Source organism: Pinus tabuliformis, chromosome 6, assembly GCF_031772625.1.
Source record: "Pinus tabuliformis cultivar Carrire ecotype Pingquan chromosome 6, CPIR1, whole genome shotgun sequence".
Lineage (NCBI taxonomy): Eukaryota > Viridiplantae > Streptophyta > Pinopsida > Pinales > Pinaceae > Pinus > Pinus tabuliformis.
The window spans coordinates 231,461,196-231,482,783 of NC_142292.1; positions in this window are offsets into that span (position 1 = coordinate 231,461,196).

Consider the following 21,588-nt stretch of genomic DNA (forward strand, 5'->3'; position numbering starts at 1 on the left):
TATTGAACCAATTTACTATGATTTTTGAGTCACCATAAATGTTTAGATCCATGAAATTATGACCCAATGAAAAATTCAACAGATGACGGAGTGTAATAAGTTCTATGAAATTATTCGTTCCATCACCAAGCCCCATCTTGACCTTATAGTAGTGCTGTTAAGTAAGATATAAAATGAAACCATCGCCACATCCATGGCGCTGAGTAGCACCATCAAAAAATGCCCAGGGAGAGTTTTTATCTATAGGAGTAGGTGCTAGCGGCCTACGAGGCCGAGGTCTATTTGGCTCAGGCAGCTCGTGATAAGCTGATATAATCTAGGATGATATATGTGGCCAACTAGTAGTTCTATCGTAAAAAATGATTCGGTTCTGTGTCAGCCAGAGATGCCAGCAAATAAGAAGAGGAAGGCATAGTTGTTTTGTGCCACGATGTAGATTGCACCAATTTTCCCAGGCTCTACATATATTATCGCCCTCCCATTTCCTAGATAAATGAATTGAGGAGGAGACAATCTGCCAGAGATTGCTCCAGATTTCACATTGAAGGAATAAGTGATTGGTCGATTTAGTAGAATTTTTGCATAATACACACCAGTGAGGGCCATGGAAAGAGTGGTGTGATAATGATTCCCCCGTGGGGACTTTGTTCCTGAGGACACACCAAAAGAACAATCTCGTTCTCGAGGGCAAACCAAGCTTCCAGATGCTCTTCCACCAAATTGTTGTTTGCTCCGAATGTTTATGTGATATAAGGTTGAGGTAGCCAGCCTTTGGGGTATAAATGCCATTTTCTGCTAGGGACCAAACAAGTTCATCTATTCCTTCCTTAATCCTGATGTGAGATTCACTCAGAGAATTTATGTAATCTTGCCATTCCTGGTGCCCATGAGGAGGAATATCAAGTTGTTGGGCAAATTTCCATCCTTGCTAGAAAATGGTGGTATTCATCTGATCTGCTACGTGAGCCAATACCTTTATCTCATGTGAATTAAGGTGATGGATGAGATCTCTTGGTAGCTGGAATCTTCCTCCTCCCCTAGTCCATGGATCCAGTCCTATGCGAGCTTTTGATCCATCATTAATTCGCCATACTAGATTGTTCCTGATGCTAGGCAGGGAGTGAAGTAAAGCCTTCCATACGGATGATATACCTATTCTTGGCCATCTAGGCATGCGAACCCAATCCATAATTTGGTGAGGCAAAATATACTTGTAATATGAGACAGTAGTCCATAGGTTCTACTCGGTCAATAATATCCAGCCCATTTTTGTAGCCAGGGCTTGTGCAAATAGAGCTAGGTCTTTGAGTCCCCAACCTCCCCATTTTTTGGGAAAAGCAATCTTGTTCCAGCTGACCCAGGTGAAAATATTTTTATCTTGTTGGCCATTCCAGAGATATCTGCTACAAAGCTATTGAAGACGGGCCAGAATATTCCTGGGAATCCAAGCCAAAGCCATCCAGAAAACAAGTGTGGCCTCAAGAATAGATTTTATGAGAACCAATCTACCTGCTCTGGATAAGTATCTATGACTACAATTTGAAAGATTTTTTTCCAGTTTGGTAACTAGCCAGACCCAGTCTGCTATTTTTTGACTGAGGGGATTTATCCAAAATCCCAGATATTTGAATCCTCGGTCAAGGGGGATGATACAATAAGGAAAGTGGTGCTGAGAAAAACAAGACTCCTGGATGGAAGTGAGGGCTAAGGTGATGGTGGATTTCCCTTGATTAGCCAGCATGCCAGTAGCCTTCAAGAATAAGGAGAGGATTTTAGAGAAGGTAAGAGAGTCTCCAATGATTCCATCAAGGAATATGAGAACATCGTCCATAAATAGGAGATGAGTAAGATAGCATAAATCATTTATCTTGAGGCCACAAAAAGTGCCATCTCTTTTAGCTTTGGCAAGTAATCTACTGAGCCCATCCATGACAATCAGAAAGAGTAAGGGAGAGAGAGGGCAACCCTATCTAAGGCCTCGCTCAGCATGAAAAAAGTGGGAGGCAGATCCATTGATGAGTACACTGAAAGTAGGAGTGGAGATGCATGCCATAATCCAGGTGACAAAAGCATGTGGAAAGCCAAGGTGGACAAGGAGCATCTTGATATAGAGCCAACTGACTCGATCAAAAGATTTTTCCAGGTCGATATTTAAGATGATTCCCTTTATATGTTTGGTCCAGATCGAATGGATGGCCTCTTGGGTCGTGCCAATGGCTTTGTGGATCTGTCGATGCTCAAGGAAAGCAAACTGTTCAGGTGTAATATGGCGAGAGAGAATGGGCCGAATACGATTCACAATGACTTTTGAAATAATCTTATATAGACAGTTGCATAAAGAGATGGGCCTAAAGTCATTGAAAGAGGAGGGGGAATCAGATTTTGGGATAAGGGCAATGAAAGTTGTATTGACAGCATTGTAAATGGAGCTAGATGTTCTACACTCTTCCACTACTTTTAACAGATCATTCCCCAGGAGTTCATAGAAAGCAAGATAAAACTCTATTGTCCATCCATCCAGACTAGGACTTTTGTCTTTTTTGAACCATTTCAACGTCCCTTCTAGTTTGCCAGTAGTAATAGGAGAGTTTAGCTCTTCTGCCTCATCTTCGTTTACAAAATGAGGGAAATGTCCAACAACATTGATGATATCAGCAAGGTTTGACCCAGGAAGATTTTTGAAGAGTTGCTTGAAGTGAGAAGTGCCAAGATGGGAGAGTTTGTTGAATGTGTCTGCTACTCCTCCATTAGGTAGGGGTAGGTTCCAAATTGTGTTAGAAACTTTTCTACCTTTAGCATAGTTCTGGAAAAATCCTGTGTTGTCATCTCCCGCTTGTAGCCCTATAGCCCTACTCCTGAGTCACCAAGATTCCTCTCTCTCCTTTAGAATTCTTGCCTTTTGATTTTCTAGCTCGATCAAGTGAGCTTTTTTTGCAGTTGAAGTAAACCATAGGTTGCGGTCATCTAGCAGTGCACACAATTCAGACTCGATTTGAGATAAAGAGTGATCCTCTCTTTGATTTTTCTCTTTGGCCCATTTGATGGAAAGATGCTTGAGCTAAGACAGGTTGTGACAGAAGCCAATAGTTAAGGAATCATGCCTTTTAATAGGGTTGGCTTTCCAAAAATCCGAGACCAGGGTCCTGTAGCCAGACATGATTAAATTTAAAGGGAGCTTTGGGTTTGAGATGGGAACCAAAGACTTCAAGATAAATGGAAGAGTGATCCAATACACCCCTGGAACCCACCCATTGTTTTTAATGATGCAGCTGATTCATTAGGGGAACCTTTATGAGAAATCGATCTAACCTTCTGGCTAGTGCAGCTTCCCCCACTCTCCTGTTTCCCCAGGTAGGGAGTGGCTTATTCATGGGGATATCCACAAGGTTGTGTTGTTCCAATACGTTCATCATAAAGCCTGTAATAGAGTCCACTTGAGCTTGTGATCCCCACGATTCCCCAAAACCAATGGAGAAATTGAGATCTCCCCCAGGAATTATGTGATCATGGGATACAATCGAGAGATTAAACAGATGTTGCTAGAAGTTTTCTCTCTGATGGCAAGGACCATATATATTGATGACCCTTAGGTTAAGGCCTAGCTCCGTCGAGAAAATATCCAAACCGATAAATCCAAATCCTCCCCAGGATGCTAATACTCTAATGGTGGGGGGGTTGAGTCCAATAGCTAAGCCCCCGGATCGACCCGAAGCATCTATGGCAAAAAATTGCCATCCAGGAAGTAGAGAGGCTAAAGTGCTGGTGATAACTTCAACCTCACCTAGGGTTTCTTGCAGCATGATGATGTCAGTAGGCTCAACTTGAAATAGTCAGCACAGGGCTAGTTTCTTGGAGGCACTAGCCATGCCTCTACAATTAAATGAGAGGCACTTCATGGGGGAACCCTACCTGAGATATTTAGTGCTCTAAGAACCCCTTCCAAAGTGAATTTTCTTCCAGAGGTGACCTCTGCCCCAGCCCTTTGAATGGATTTTGTGAGGTTAGATTTTCTCCCACGAGATGAAAGGATGACCGATCTAGGTTGGGAGAGTCCCAATCCTGAGAGATGGGTCGGGTGACTATCAATGTGTGAACGTGAGCAAAGGTTGTAGTTATGGGATGAAAGCCTCCTGTCAGAAGATGGGGAGGTGGAAGTGGATGAAAATGGGGGTAAGGATGGAGTGGTGGTAGCGATGGTGGGAAGTGAAGGAGCCAGTGTACAGTGAGCCACAGAAGTATTAATTGTAGATGAATCAAGTGAAGTGTTGTAAGTAAAAGAGGAATGGCAAGAGGTCAGAGGAATACCCAAAATTTTTGCGGCCTCGGCTGCTGCACAAGCTCTTGTTAAGGGGGGCGACGGTGTTCTGTATTCTCCTGCATCCGTCCGTGGGGTGTTTTTGTTGACCGGTACCTGTGGAGCTGAACTAGGAGAGCGATTCTGAGAAGGTGCATCTGGCCCCATGGATGAAGGAGGTGCCCTCGGAGGATCCTCTAGTTTTTTTATAAGTGGACAATCCTTGAAGATGTGCCCCACTTTGTGACATCTTCTACACCAAAAAGGGACTCCTTCATAGTCCAGGATCTGCACCCAAGTGTATTTCCCCCATTGTAGAGTGATTTTTTCTTCCAATCCTTCTCACGTGTCCAGGTGGACCAGAATGTGAGCTAGGGTTCGATTCTTTGATTGAATGAATGTTCTATCATGGTCTAGGTATGTGCCAAGGGCATTTCCAATTCTGATGAAGACCTCCTCACACCAGTACTGCAGTGGAAGCCCTGGCAAACAAACCCATAGGGGCCCCACCCCAATTTTCTCTCGCTCCGGATCGAATAGGGGTCTCCATCTCTTGAGGAGGACTGGAGCCATCTCAATATGCCAATACCTAGTGAGGACTACTATATAGTTTTCTTTGGAAAAATGAAGGGAAAACCAACCCCTAGGTAGTACCTGCACCTTAGGTAGATCTTTAAGCATACCCCCCCCATATTTCTCGTACCCATAAGGTAAGTTTGTCCACTAAGTATGCTCTGCCTCGAATGTGTCCAACCAGCACTGTACTAGCCATGTAAGTTGCCTCCCCAATAGTAGTACCCTTGCCAAAATGGATGGTGATGTCCTTTGAGGTAGCCTTCACACACTTGGTCTTTCGCTTCCCAATTTGTGGCGCTGATGGATGGTCCAACAACGGGTCTGGTGTGACAGTGCCCTCCTGAGGCAGATTGGCCGCTGATTTGACCTTCACCGCAGGAGTTTCAAAATAGCCTGACGGAGAATTTGCAGAGATGGGAGGGTTTTGACCACAAGATGTCAGGGTATCCTCAGATAGTGTTGAATACAGGGTTGAGCTAGATGGATGGAGGTGGTTTATCGGTGGATTCGGCTCGAAAGAGGGTGATGGCGGGTTAATAGCAGTGAGAATGTGAAGGGTTCCCAGTGATAATGGAGGGCAATCGAGGGCGGGAGAATCAATAGATAGAGACCCAAAGACCAACAGAGATGTACTGTGTCCAGGAAAAGATACCACCAGTGCAGTGAATGACGAAATAGAGACGAACGGGAGAGGTGAGCCTAAGACCAGCGAAATTAGGTTAGGGTTTCCAAAAATTACCCGGTCGGGAAATGGTTCCTCAGAGTAATCAAGCTCCTCAATCTCCATGACATCGCCCATGCTGGATGCTATTAACCACCGACAAATGGAGACAGCTGTGAAGGAAATGGAGGAATGGAATACTGTCGGTCGTTTGGGTGCCTGCTATTGGTGAAAGCCGTGTTGCAGTAAAACTAGGGTTTTAACCCTAAACCCTTGCTGAGCCTCCTAACCTCGCGCTCCATGGTAGCTGATGGTGTTAATTGGTATAGAGAGCTAAAATTTACTTACTAAGTGTGGCTAATTTTTGTTATCAACCAATTCCTAATCATCTTGTATAAGTACCAAGTGGAATTTTCCTCTAGGCATAGATTTTCATTAGTGTTCTTGTGGAGAGAACTCATATTTTTGAGGTTCCATTTGTATTTTCTTGCAGGGATGTAATTCTATTGATGAAAATAATGAATATTGGTGTCATGTTCAGCTTCTAAATCTTGGTCTCCTCCATAGGTCTTTGATTTCCTTGGGGTTGGCCATCCCAGGAGCCTCAAAGCCCTTTTGTATCATTTTCTTTCCTTCTTTTCACTGCTTATTCACATTCATCTCTAGTTTTTATTTCTTTCTACTTTTGCATTTAGTATTAATGATTTCTTATTGTTGGATTTAGTTAAATGGTTAATGAAAGTTATTTTACAGGATCACAAGCATTATTTCATCCCTGGAAAAGTTTTGGAAGTTCATAGTAATCATTGAGATGCTTGGATTAGTCTTCTTATTCCCAAATCTAGATTGATGGACCTCCTTTCTAGCAAAGAACAATAAATTTATGCTATTTTTTAGAGCATGCTAACAAGCTTCAATTGAGTTGGTTCCACTTGCATTAGATCACAAAAAAATTCTATTTCATAACAAAAATCACCCCATTGCATTTTCACTTCATTTGATAGACATTTTTTAGATTTACTAGCTCACTAGTTCTCGAATTTCAAGATTTTTCGACTAGTAATGTTTTTTCTATTTTTTCAGCATGGGTTAACAAAGGTCTTTTGAGTGATTCCACTTGGAATGGGGACCTAAGACATCCTAGTTAATAACAAAACTTTTCCAATCCAATTTGGATTTGATTTGTTTGGTCATTTGACGAATTATAGTAAATTTGTACATCGAGTAGGAAATCACTGTAGCATCCTGTAGGAAATCCTATTTTGAGCCCGAATTGAGAAAAATCATCATTGAAGATGGGATTAGGCCTCTACTTGACCTCCATGCCATCAAGACCATTTTAACCCTCTTTGTTATAGACATTTTTGTGCCCTACAACCCCAAGCATGAAATGTCCATAAACCAAGGGCTCCTAAGTCCCTAAAAGTGTTGTTCTAACCCCTAAAGGAACAAGGTCGACAGATTACAACTTCTCCCAGAAGTTATCCATGAAAAATTACTCAGAATTGGTCAAAACAGGATCATTGCAGCTACTCCACTGGCTAAGTGCGTTGCATCTCACCTAAATACACTGTGAGGGTGCGTTGCATTTCAAAAGTCCCTTCTGTGGGGTGCGATGGGTGAGAAATGACAAATGGCAGTGTCATTCCGCGAGGTGGAGAGGCAATGGAAGCTTCTAGAATCTTCTCCTGTGACACTTGCCTCACTGAATTCGACCAAGGATGAGTGCCCTCAGTCTCCAAGTGGAAGCAAGAACTATCAGAGAGAAGACACTAATCAAATCACAAGCTGACTCATCCCCCTTACAGATATCTATATATGGATCCCTCATCCCAGAGATCCAGAGGCTGGAATTTTGCATATTGTAAGGAATTGCTATTGGTTTCTAGAGACAAACATCAGATTGTTGGGTGATCTAAGCTTTGTTTGAGGTGAAGAGGGGCTTCTTTGCTGGGAGGTTGATGCTGGGTCGGAACAACTGGTTGTAACTCCTCCTGGATCTTTTCTTGTTTATCAATAAAAGCTATTTGAGTTTTCCTCCATGCTGTTGTATCATTGATGCTTGTTACATTTGTATGGTCAATTTACATCTGATCTTAGATTGTTTATGAATATAGATCCATGTCTTTGTATAGTGCTATGCTTCTATGATCTTACAGGTACTTTGTGAAGCTGGGCGTGCAAGGGAGCAGGTAGCTGGGGACTATCAAAGAAGGGAGGGATCGAATCAAAGGATTAGCGCAAGACAGAGGTTGGTCTTTCTATTCCTCTCTATATATAATTCATAAAGGAAAAACATCAGTAGCTTTTCTCTGTTTGTTTCTAAGGCAGCTGCCACACCTTAGTGGGATAGAGCAGTTCTATATAGACACTTTTCCCTGTAACAAAATGGCGACTCCACTGGGGAGATAATTAGTTTGTTTGTTTATCATTCTTTGTTGTCTATTTCATAAATTTTTATTTTTTTTTCTCGGTAAAAAACTAATCTATTAAAATATGTACAAAGGTCGAAAATACATCATGGCGGAACCAGTGTGAGACAGGCTCTGGGCATTACACCCAAGAGCCGATAATGCACCAGACACAAAAGCAAGTTCTCGCCCACGCAGGGGCACCAGACTAAGACCGAGACTGACCGTCGCTGCAAGCTCGCGCAGGGGCAACATACTAAAAACCAAGGCTGAACGTAGATACAGGCCCACGCAGGGGCATCAGGTAAAAGGGAGACTGACCACCATAGACTGTTCTTGCCCAAAACATTAGCAAAAATTACAGAACAAAGATGACAAAAAAGAGAATGCCAAAGACTATAACTGAACCAAAGACAAATTGCCGATAATACAAGTAGACCAGGTGAAAAGCTAATAGCACCTTGAGCGCGGGCGCCCTCATTCGTTCAATGGCTCTTCCACAATTTGGCACCACCCATAGGTTTCTCTTTCATCTTCAATTGGAAAAGTCGCTGCCTCTTCCCCAGTTTCCGCCTTTTGAACATTCGGAGTGTGTTTAGCTTTTTCCGGGTTTGTAGCCGGTACCTCTGCTTCCTGTTCCATAACAGCTTCCGGAGCCTGCACTTCTTTCCCTGGATCAACTTGCATCGGTTGCCCTTGTTCAACCATGGGGTTGTCATTGTCCTGAGCATTCTCAATAAACAGTATAGAAACATGCGCGCTGATCCTTGGGTTATTTGTTGAGCTGGTAAAATTGAAGATGGTGGAGCCAAAGGCTGGCAAGGTGGCCGAGCCTGAGGCCCCTGCATCCATGAATTGACTGGAATGTAGGGGGATGGCTCCAGTAGAGCTAGCCAGATTGTAGTGGCAGCAATGTCCAACACTGTCCCCTTCATGCCTGCGTGAGACCCCTCCTCTGGAAGAGCCTCGATGACTGAGCATATGCTGTCGAGGTCTCACCATTGAGGGATGAGAATTCCAGCAAGCAGCGAAATGAACCAGACTTTCTGCTACCAGAGACGACTGCATGATGAATCCGTCCATCTGAGAAGGGATCACAACAAAGACAGAGAGGCCAGTCGTCTGCATAACTACCAACATTCCCTGCTCACACCCTATTTTATTCCCAACCTCCTCACCTACCCTGCTCGGGATCACATCCGCCATTACTGCTGCCATCCGCTGGGTCGAATACGCTCTTCGGGCATTAACTATCCCATGCCCTCACACCTTAAACCTCCCTCGTCCTTGCTCTCCGTTCGCTGTGGGTGCCACGTGATGGCCGAGGGGCGGCATGTGTCCAACCACCCACTCCTGTCCTGTCTCACATATCACCCGCATCCGGGGGAGTTGCATCTTTTTGGACCAGTCGAGAACATTCTTGAGCTTCCACATGCGTTAATATGGTATTCAGCTGTCCTGTGATCAGAGAGTGATTACTCCCCACCCCTACATTGGCCATGAAGTCCGCAACCTTATTGCCCTCCCGCCTTGTGTGTGTGAAGGTGATGGCTCTATTGCTGTGAAACTTCTGTTCTATTGCTTCCAATCTTGCTTCAAGCCTCCAACTGGTGGCTATTTTTTTAGCCTGAGATCCATTTAGGATTTTTTTGGCCATGTTGATGAGGATTTGGGAGTCTCCTTCTACCTCCAGAGGGTGGAAGTTGAGCTCCCCAGCTAGTTGAAGTCCCTGCCATAGCCCTTCCAACTCAGCTGAGTTGTTGGTGTCCCAGCCAATGTTTCCGAAGTAAAGTGTCATGGGAGCCCCTTCATGATTCCTAATTATTCCACCAAAGCCTGCTAACCCGGGATTCCCTTTTGAGGCTCCATCAAAGTTGAGTTTGAATGTGTGCTTTGGCGGAGGTTTCCATGCGACTTGACTTTCAATGCTGGCTGCAGAGTGGTCCTGCTGGTGCATGCTTTTAGTGCAGCTGATTTGCCAATTATCCATGATAGTTTTCTCGTTGGCTAGTGTAGGCCAATCCTCCTCCTTCCAGGGTCTTAGCATCAGAGTCTCTTGAATATTTTTGCATAGCATATTCCAAATATTGTCCATCGAAGAGCGTTGATTTTTAAAAATGCGCTTATTTCGCTCCTTCCATATACTCCATAGAATTAGCCCGGGGATCAATCGCCATAGATGATTGAGGATGTTGCTCTTGTACGGGTCCTTTTGCCACTGTCGTATGGAATTCGTAATTTCATTTTCAAGTCTGCATCTTCTTTGACATCGAAAGCTTGCCTTCTCCCATAGCTGATTGGCCAGGGGGCAAGAGTCCAGCAGATGTTGGAGCGTTTCCTCATGGGCATTGCAGTTGAAACAGATGGAGGGACCATGGAAATTTCTTCTTCTGAGCTTGTCCCAAGTTAGGATTCTCTGATGTCCTACCAACCAGAGAAAGTGACAGATCTTGGGCCAGGAGCCAGAGTTCCATATTTGGCCCCAAATTGGATCCTGGGGAGCAGAGTCATTGCAGATTATCTTGTATGCTTCAGACGTAGTGAACGCTCCTTTTGGTTGATATCCCCACCTTAGGATATCTTCCCTTTCGTCACACCTGATTTTTCTTTTGCTGAGCTCCGTTTCCAATGCTATGGAAGCTTGGCGATTTTCATTTGTGAGGATTTGGTTACCCGATTTCCAGATTCTGAAGCCTTTCTCCGTTTCCTGGGTCCAATATTGCCTGGTCTTGACTTGTTGTGTCTCCTCCGCAATGTTGTTTAGAGGCAGGTTCAGTACATTGCTGAGGGTAGGCATTTGATTCCACGCGTCCATCCAGAATCTAGTGTTATGGCCATTTCTTACCTCCCAGAAACTGTGCTGCTGGATCATTTTATAATGTTCTTTGGCTGCATTCCAAATTAGTGATCCTTTGACACTGGGCTCTAATCTGATAAGCTCTTCCTGGGGTCGCTGATTGGCATACTTTGCTGTCCATAAAGTGACCCATGGCTTACCTGTGTTGGTGAGCCACTGCCACCAGATCTTGGCTCCCATGATGGCATTGCTGTGCTCCGGATCTCTTAGACCAATTCCTCCTTTTTCCTTCGGTTTGCATACTGTGCTCCATTTTACCAGAGCCCATTTGCGATTGGTTGCATTGCTTCCCCAAAGGAAATCTCTCTGAATTTTCCTTAGTCTTTTTAGGACCCATTTTGGCACTGCCAGGATGGAGAAAAGGTACAGCGGCATTGCTTGAAGAATGGCTTTTATAAGTACTGCCCGGCTGACTAAGTTCAGGGTTCTGTGAGTCCATTGGTTGAGACGTGATTCAAGTTTTTCAATTAAATTGCGCCAAGAGGAATGGTTGATGGCCGAGGCAGTGAGGGGAGCTCCGAGATACTTAGAAGGAAGGGTGGCTATGGGGAACCCCAGAATGCGGACTATGGCAGACTTGACGACCGGGGGGGTATTGAAGAAGAAGATCTGCGATTTGGAGCAGTTGATGCTAGTTCCAGAGGCTTCGGTGAAATCATTTAGCACTGCTTTAAATATGGAGGCTTCTTGAACAGAAGGATATCCAAACAGCATCGTGTCATCAACAAATTGCTGATGGGAGGTAGCTGGCAGATGGTGGATGGAGATACCCTTAAGCTGGTGTGAGTGGAGGGCGTTCTTAATGTGACGTCCCAGGCCCTCAGCCATTAAAACAAAAAGGAAGGGGGAAAGGGGGTCACCTTGCCTTATACCACGGGAGGGGGAGAAGGGGCGAGAGGGGATCCCATTCACTAAGATGGAAAAGCTGGTGGAGGAGATAAGGGTCATAATCCATCGTATCCAGGTGGGGCTGAATCCAAAAGCAGATAACATTTGCTGTATATAATCCCAGCTGAGTTTGTCAAAAGCCTTGGAAAGATCAAGTTTAAGGAGCATACCTGCCTGCTTTGAATGCTTGAGAGTGTGGGTGATCTCATGCGTGTGGATGATTCCGTCCAAAATCTGTCTTCCCTCCACATATCCTGACTGTTCCGGAGAGATGAGCATAGGCAGGAGGGGCTTTAGCCTGTTTGCAATGACCTTAGAGATGACTTTGTATATAACATTGCAAAGTGCGATTGGCCGGAATTTGTCCAGTTTGAGCGCGTCCTCCTCTTTTGGAATCAGTGCTATAAAGGTGGTGTTGAGCGAGGGAAGCAGCCAATGAGAAACTCGCGACTCCTCCACCACTTCCCAGACTTCCAGCTTTATTAAATCCCAAAACTTGTGAAAGAAAGTAGTGGTAAATCCATCCGGGCCGGGAGCTTTTCCTTCTTTAAGCTGAGTCATTGCATTGTCCACTTCCTGAATTTGAATTGGGCTGAGAAGGAGTTCATTATGCTCCGCTGTGATTAATTTTGGAATATTGCGAGTGATTCTTTCAATTGCAGGATGTCTATTGATGTCAGGTTCTTGATGGACCTGCTTAAAGTGTTCGAGGAGTTCCTTCTCAATTTCCTCATGTTGTTCCACCCTTTCTCCTCCTGATTTTTGAATGTAAGGGATATTGTTGCCCATTCTGCGTTGCACTGTGGTTCTGTGGAAGAATTTGGTATTTCTTTCTCCCTCTTTCAGCCATCTGATTCTAGATTTCTGTTTCCAGTATATCTCCTCCTGCTTTCTTCTTTCTTCAAGCTGATTGTGGATGCGTTGCTCCTGTTCGAGGGTTCTCTCTGTATGGCCGCTTGTGCTTATTTCTCTCTGCAGATCCTCCAGTGCTCTTTGAAGGTCATTTTTCTCTTTGAAGATGTCTCCGAAGGTCTCTCTGTTCCATCTCTTGAGACTAAGCTTTAGATGTTTGAGTTTCCGTTGAAACTGAAACATCTTGGATCCTTCTGGAGGGCTGAAGGATGTCCACGTGGAGTTAACGAAGTCTCTTAGTGAGGGATGGGTGAACCAAAACTCCTCAAAGTGAAAAGGTCTTCTTATGTTATTGCTATGACGTTGCCACTGAAGGGCAACCGGCCAATGATCAGAGCCAGAGTGTGGAAGAATGGCTGCCGAGAAATCTCCCCCCAAGTGGACCGAGTTATCAGAGATGAGAAAGCGATCCAGCTTGGAGGCTATTTGATGCATGCCTGCTCTGCGGTTGCTCCACGTAAAAGTGCCATTGCAGAACTGTAAGTCTATCAGGGATGCATTCTGAATAAAGTTTTTGAAGTGGGTGTTTTCCTGTTCCAACCTGTTTCTGCCTCCAATCTTCTCCTCTAATTTTGTTATCATGTTATAATCCCCTCCAGCTATCCAGAGTGGGTGCCTTCTGTTGGCATTAAGAGCTTCTAAGGTATGGAGGAGAGCAATCTTTTCCCTAGCTTCCTGAGGGAAGTAGACATTCGAGAGATTCCCATGAATATTTGTGCCAACTATGTGGAAGGTAGCCTGTATTAGATTGTGTGAAGCATGAAAGTCCGACAGAGTGAGTGCTTGAGAGTTCCATGCAATGGCTAATCCCCCAGAAGCGCCGGATGCATCTACAGCAACTGATTGACATCCTGGCCAGGCTTTAGAGAGGATCATTTCTAGAGTTGTACTATTACATTTTGTCTCTTGGAAAAAACATATTTGCGGCTTTTCCATTTTTACCATATTTTTAAGCATTCTGAGTTTTCCTGGGCCGTTGAGCCCTCTTAGGTTCCATGAAATGAGCTTCATGAGTCACTATTGGAGGAGGGCTTGTAGTACTTCGTAAGCTTAGCATACCTACCGGAGTCTACCAGAATCTTCCCGACCGCTATTGTTCTTTGGAGGTCAGTTCTTCTTCCCCTTTTTTTGGAATCTTTTGGGGTTTGGCTTAAATCCCATTGACTTCCTGGCTGGATGCCAAGCTGATTTTGATGATAGGCCCTGGAGATGACCATTTCCAGTTTGTCAAGCTGTAACTCTGGGATGCTTTCATATGCTTTCTTCTTGCATGCTGCTTCTAGTTCGAGTATGTCTAATCCATGTAGATCTATGCTTTCCGGTTCTTCCTCCATTTGTTGCACCTGATTGTCGCCTTCCGTGGGTATGTATGGACCCTGGAAGGGGCCTGAGGATCCATCAACCTCCATTTCATTGTCTTTTTCCTGCTGCTTTTCTTTGCTTTCCGTGTTGTGGTCTGGGGGATCTTTGGAAGGAAGGGGATTGGATGGAGGGGCCGCGGGAGGTGGCTGGGAAGAGGAAGAGGGGAGATCAGCGTTTGGAGGAGAGGAAATGGTATGCTCGTCTGTGACATGAGCCAGGATTCCAAAGCTGTTCCTGACTGCATGATCAGAGGCGATGTTCTGTTTGGGTTTCTTCCCTGTTGATGGTTTTTTATGCGCTCGCTTGCGGGTAGGGGCTTTGGTGAAGCCATCATGGGTCTGAGAATCGGTGGGGGAGGGGGCTTTAGCTTGAACATTCAGGGGACAGTCTCTAAAAAGATGTCCTATGGCATGGCATTTACGACAATGAAACAGAACATGTTCATAGTCTAAAGGCTGGATCCACTCATAGTCACGGTGAGAGAGACTTACCGATTCTGGCAGGGCTTTGTCTAGGCGCATGAAGACGCAGATGCGGGCGTAAGATGTATATCTTCGTAGTTTCGTTTCTTCAGCAGTCCTTATGTATTCCCCCAAACCATTTCCAATGTTTTTCAGAATATCCTCATCCCAGTATTCATCTGGCAGTGAGTATAGTCTTATCCAGACTGGTGCCCATGTGAGATCCTCCTGATCCGGGTTGAATCTGGGAGCCCAGTCCCGTAAGTATAGGCCAGCTGAGTTGAAGAAGTAAGGTCCCTCAACTAGGATTCTGTATTTGTCTTCCAGACAAAAAAAGATCGCTGTGAAGAATCCCTTTGGGCCTAACTGCAGAGTCACATCTCCCTTAGGTTTCCATTTCGCTGCGATCCAACTGTGGAGGGCTTTTTCCGTCAGCCAAAACCCTATAAATTTCCCAATGAGCGCATGATCCATCATATATTGGATTCTTGCTTCTATTTTTTCCCCCGGCAGTTCGATTCTGGGTCGATCTGTAGCTATAGGTTTGCAGGTGGTCGAAGAGACCCTCTGGGTACCATCTGTTTGGTTTTGCTTCCCATTCTCTCCATTTACCTTAGCTTCCAGGTTTTCTTTTCCCTTGCGCTCATTCTGGCGTGGGATTTCTTGATTGATGTCATTCTCATGGATCGATCCAAATCGTATTGTTCTCTCGTTTTGGTGCTGTACTTTGTGTGCGATGGGGGAGGTTGCCGAGGCCCCCCCCTGGGGGTCGCCCATGTGCCCTGCGACCTCTTACAACACTGTTGAGAGATGCCTGTTCGTATAGTCAGGTCCTTGTTGGTTGCCTGCGCAGATCAGTCTGCGCCGTCTGAGCGTGGTGCAGAACCCTAGTAGCTATCTCCAGAGCTCCCGCCGCAGCTTCTTTCTCTTATGCATGACAATATTATCGTCTATTTCATAAACTTACAAGTAGCATTCGAACTGCATTTGCCATAACAAATGCAAAGTAGACAACTGCTACTTCAATCCATCTACTGGATCTATTTATGATTTAAACAACTGATTCACAAACTATCTGATTGCCCTTGTGATAGCTCTTAGATCCTCCTTAGATCTACCCCTGATTGTTGCATTACTGATTGCTTTTTACTCGGCCAAAAACCAAGAACTGAACTGCAAACTGTGACCCAGAGACCGAACAGAGTCTCGTTTCTGGCCCAGCGCAGGTACTGTTCAGAGATTCTGAATTTCAACGCACTTCCCGAGTGGACAACCTGCGTTGCATTTCAGATTCTCTGTGTTACAGGTGCGCTGATCAGACTAGCTCTGTGCAGTTGTGGTTTCTGTGGATCATTCTTTCCAGTTCTATTCCTGAATTTTGCTGGCTATGATCAGTATATGTCTGTTTGAAACCCCTTTTCCTTGCTGTTATTTCGCCTCCTTTGTACAAAAGAACTGTAGATGTTTTTGTGTGTTTGTTGAGTCGTTTACAGTTTTCCTTTGCAAAAGTAGCATAATCGTACTGTCGCCCTTTGATTTGAAACTGTCGCAAGTGTCGATTTCAATCATAGGAAAGAGTTTAATTGCGGTTGATGGTCAATTATCCTGTTACTATTGCTTTTGGTCTGAATTTGTAATTTTCTAGTGTCAAGAACGAGTATTCATTTCAAAATCGTAAGGTGTCGTAATTGTCTCCATGATTTCGAAAAGAAGCTTGTTTATATTTGTCACTTGAAAATAAATTCAAATTTGTGCATCAACTTTCTTTTTAGCATCCATATAATAAGAAAGTCGAGAAACAAATACATGCATGTGCATTTGCATATAGACAGTCTGTTTGGTTTGATTTAGGAAAGTGCATTTACAGTGTGCTCTTTGCTCTTTGTGAAAAGATTTTGTCTTTCTTTTCCCTAGTAGCTAGGATTTTCATTGCATAAAAGAGATAAAAAGTTTTTTTATCATCTTAGATTGCATTTTAGGAATTACATCTACATCTTGTGGTGAACCCGAAAGGCAAACTTCATAAACAAGATCAACTTAAAATAAATTCAATGAATCTAACAACTCTTTGGAACTTAACGCACAACATTTAGAAGTCTAGGCTAGAGACGTATTCCGGCGTCGTAAAGCCTGGTAACTGTTGTTTTCACTGATGGTTGGGTGATCCCTCCACTTTGAGACGATAAGTGCCAGTACGGACTTATGCTCCCACGTACCGTTGAGTATATTTTGGGAGACCCCTATAGGCTTAAATCCTTTATCCATAGGAAGCCGTGTCTGCCACCCTATCGATTGTAATGCACTGAACACAGCATTCAGGAAGATTGACTGCCGTACCGTAAAAAGTATTTTGCAGTTTTGCGATTGGTTTGGTACTCCCTCTACCTAGATTTCTAGAGCAGTCCCTTTCATTCCTTTTCAGACTCCTTAACGGAAAAGGTCCATCTGAGCACTTGTCACTTCAGGCTCATTAAAAATCGAAGGTGACTAGAGTCATCTTTTGTTTTTTCTCGACTCTTAAAAACTGGAAAAACAAGTTGTGTCAAAGCGTCTAAAATTCATTTAATTCGGAAACATACTTCCCCTTTAATTTTAGTTGATCAAGTAATCCGCAATCGTGGGAGAAAGTCAATTGAAACCCCGTCGTTCGCGGAGGTTTACGAGTCAACCGTCTTTGTCTCTGGAATCGAAGCCAGTACGGACAAAGCGAACTCGTTTAACCGGTTCCAAATCTCCTATTAAAGTTAGAACAAGTGTTCCAACAACATCAGAGACTCCGGTTACTCCAAACATTTCTGGAATCCCTGCCTCTACAGAAGAAGTTCAGCAGCTACAGAAGGACAGTGATACTGATCCTAGCCTGAGAGTAAACACTTGTGTTACCGAACCAGTTCCATCTACAACCGGTTCAGAGAGTCTTGCTCTTCAAACATCTGTCGCTGCCGATTCCATACCTTCTTCGGCACCAGAAATATTTTACGGACCTGACAATCTTCCCCTTCCACCTGGTCTGATTGCCATAGAAGAAATTGTAGAAGATCCTCCAACGAGTACTCCATCGCAATTTGGAGTCGGGATCACTCTATATCCTTCTTCATTAGAAGTTAGTCTACCACCAGCGGAAGTTCCTGTAGAATCGCTAGGTAATCTTTTGGATAGACTACAAATGTCTGAACAACCGTCAACATCTAGGAATGTGTTGTCTGACACAACGACGGCGGAACTCCCTGCTATCACTCCAACAATGTTCGCCGGTATACCATCTGTCCCGACTAGCTCTCAGCTGCTAGAAGGATCCCACTCAGGGGCTATTTCGACAGTATGGCCTGTTCCTGTTTGTTCATCTAGAATAGTATCCGGAAACTCTTATGTTGAGTCTCAACAAATTGATCCATTTGGAGGTCAATTTGGGCAGTCCGGTCCCCAGGGGCAAACAATTCCCTTAAGTTCGGGATTACCACCGTATGGGGGGCAGTATACCCTTTCATTATCCCCTCCAGGAGGATATCCATACGGTAGTTCACAACAACATTCAGGTTATACTGGAATTACCTCAAGTGGTTGGGTACCAATACTACCTCAACAACCAAGAGTTGTATATTCGATGCAACAATGCTTACCTATGTCAAATATCCCAACTATGCCAGCTATTGTGACGGTATCGCAAGTTCAAGCGCTGCCTGTTGTATGCCAACCTCAGGTTTCTCAGGTTGTAATGCAACAGCCCCTTGACCCTATGACTCAACCACAATCGCCGACTGGTGGGACGGCACAGGTTCAGACCGGTACAATTACCCCTCATCTTGGTCAAACTGTTAGTATCGGGCAACAACACATGGCTTCACAACCATGGTTGGTGCAATACCAACAACCGCAATTCCAACAAGTATACCAAGGTTCTGAGCAACAAATCTTTGCTAATAGTGGGCAACCGTACATCCAAAACGGTCAAAATCAACCATTTTACAATGGTCATGCCCACCAACCTTACCAAACATACCAGCATCAAATGCATTATGCCGGTATGCAAAGACCAATTGCTCAGGCAATCCCATCTTATCCTGGGTATGCTTCGCCTAATTTGAATCAGCAGTTACCCTTTGTGGTGACTTTAGAGTTACCTGATTTAAATAGGTTAACAAACGATCCAATCGCTTACGCCCCTTGGTGGCCGGTGATTCCGCATAAACTTCCATCAGATATTCCTAAATTTAATGGAAATCCGGGTGAAGATCCATCGAATCACGTGATGACCTTTCATCTATGGTGTTCATCAAACACCCTAAATGATGATTCGATAAGACTTCGCCTCTTTCAGAGGACATTAACGGGTCCAGCGGCAAAATGGTACATCGAATTGCCTAGAGCTTCGTTCGACAACTTCAGTACCTTAGCCACAACCTTTTTAACCCATTTTCAGTTACCAATAAGGTACGAAACAGGAATAGAACTTCTTACCAACTTCAAACAGACAACGGCTACTCACATATCTGATCATATACATGAGTGGCGACGTCATCGTAGGATGGTAAAGACGTATGTCCCTGATCAGCTCTTAGCTGAATGGTTTATCAAGTCATTACTACCTTCCATCACGGAAGATGTGGCAAAGGGGGGAGTCGTAACAGAAGAGCAAGTTATCGCTCGTGCGCAATATCTGGACTTGATTTACACTCAGTCCAGCACGCTCTATGATAAAATACCTGACGCCCCTAGACCGGAATTCTCAATTCCTCCTCCTCTTGAATCGAACAATGACTCTCATGCCAACGATGGCATGATTGGCACAATAGACACGAAATCGACAAAGGCTACATCCAAAAAGGCCCGTAAGATTTCAAGTCAAAATGCAAAAGATGAACTTCTTGCTTCGGAAGTAAATGCCGTATCAACAGATAAAGGCAAAGAAACCAAACAACCAGGGAGCAAGAAGAAAGGCAAAGGGAAGAAGAAGAAACAGGAGGAATCATCACCTGAAAAATCTTCTTCAAACCCTCCTGGAGATAGGAAACCAAAAAATCCATGCCTCATATGCGATGAGGATCATTGGACCACAAATTGTCCACAGAGAGCTGAGGTTAAAAAATTCTTTAAGAATTCGAAAACCTCCGCAGTGTTAACTGATCCGTTTCCAAATCTGGGAATAAATCTGGTTGAAAGTGAAAATGCTTCCTCGTCTCAAGTGCTAATGTTGTCAGTTTCAAAACAGCAAAATGATGCTTTGATATTGACAAAGAACAAAGATTATGGGAAACCATAGCTGTCGAACAACAAGGATAAAGATCAACCTAGTAGTTCGACAACAACTTCGACAGAAGTTGCGCCGCCCATCATCCCTGAATTGACAATAAAACCACCAAAGGGAGTAGTACACAAGTCGACATTTAATCCCCACGCTAGAGCGGCACATCATTATAATATAGTGGAAGATTTGGCCCAATCGCCATCCGCTATGTCGACTCTTGAAGTACTACAGAATTTCCCATCCCAAAGGCAGGCTTTATTATCAGCCATTGGTGGGATTGACCCAAAGGATTCCAATCTTGTATCCTTCGACCATAAAGGATATGATCCTCAATTACCAGCTCAACTAGCTTTCCTTGTTCAAGTGAAAGCCCTCAACAAAACTGTTCATCGAACAATTATTGATGAGGGAGCATCTACATGTATTATGTCGATGAGTTGCTGGAAAACTTTAGGATCTCCAACCTTGTCGAGATCTTTGACGACATTAAAAGCATTCGACGGAAGGACATATACCCCATATGGTATACTGAGTAACTTGAAAGTTGAACTAGGAGGGAAAACGGTAGAAATAGATGTTGAAGTCATCGATGGAAATCTTGATTACAACATCCTACTAGGAAGACCATGGATATATGCTATGGCAGCTATTGTGTCGACCTATTTTAGGAAGATTGCATTTCCTTTTCAAGGAGGGGTTACAATCGTCGATCAACAAAACTTCCTCCCCAACGGTTCTCAAGTTACAGGAAGCATTCCCATGATCCATGGAAGCCCCCATTTGCTTCAGAATATCGGAGTAGGCCTACTAAAAGATCCTATACTAATGGGAACTTTCGCCTTTCCACCTCCAATCAACTTGGCGGAAGTGGCGTCGATAGGAACCTGCAATATGATATCTTCTAAAAAGATCTCAGAAAACGATATCAACATAGATCATGCAATGGTTTTGCCCCCAAGCCCAACGGAAGTATTGTAGCAATCAATGTTCCTAGCATGGGAGGCAAACCCAAATCAACGCTCATCAAGAGTTTGGATAGATAGGTCTAAAGAATATGGTACCCCTTCAGATCCTTGGTCGTGAGTTCATGTCACTGACGAAGGAATTATCCAATCAATGGTAATTGAAGGAGCACCATGGAATGATTCCCACCATCGTTCCCTTCTTCCGGATTGTGGAGAAGATACTAAAGATGACCTTTATCATCCTTCAGTCTTTGATTTCCTATCAAACACTGTAAACACGGTGGATTCCAAGTGAAACTTGTCCAAAATTGAAGAGACTATCGCCATAAATATCTCGACCAAAACAGATGTTGTAGAGAATATTTATATCGGTAAATGTTGTTCTCCTTCAGAACTGGAAATATATAACGCTCTTTTTCGCGAATTCAGAGATGTCTTTGCTTGGTCATATAGTGAAATGCCAGGCATTGACTCGAGTATTGTTGAACATGAAATTAAGATGTATCCAGATGTAAAACCAGTACGACAACGGCTAAGGCAGGTGCACCCCAAGAAAGCCGCTACCATTAAGGCAGAAGTAGAAAAACTTCTCCATGCTGGTTTCATCTACCCGGTTCCTCTAACCGATTGGGTATCGAATATTGTCCCTGTTATGAAAAAACAAGGAACAATTAGAGTGTGCTTCGATTATAGGGATGTAAATCAAGCTTGTCCAAAAGACAACTACCCTACACCCTTCATCGACTAGATAATTGATGAATGCGCCAGATGCGAAATCTTTTCATTCATGGATGGATTCTCCGGGTATAATCAAATAAATATCCGCCCACAGGACCAGTCAAAGACTGCATTTATTTGTCCATGGGGCACGTTCGTATATCGAAAATTACCCTTTGGTTTGAAGAACGCAGGGGCGACATTTCAGAGGGCAATGAATTATGCCTTCCATGACATCA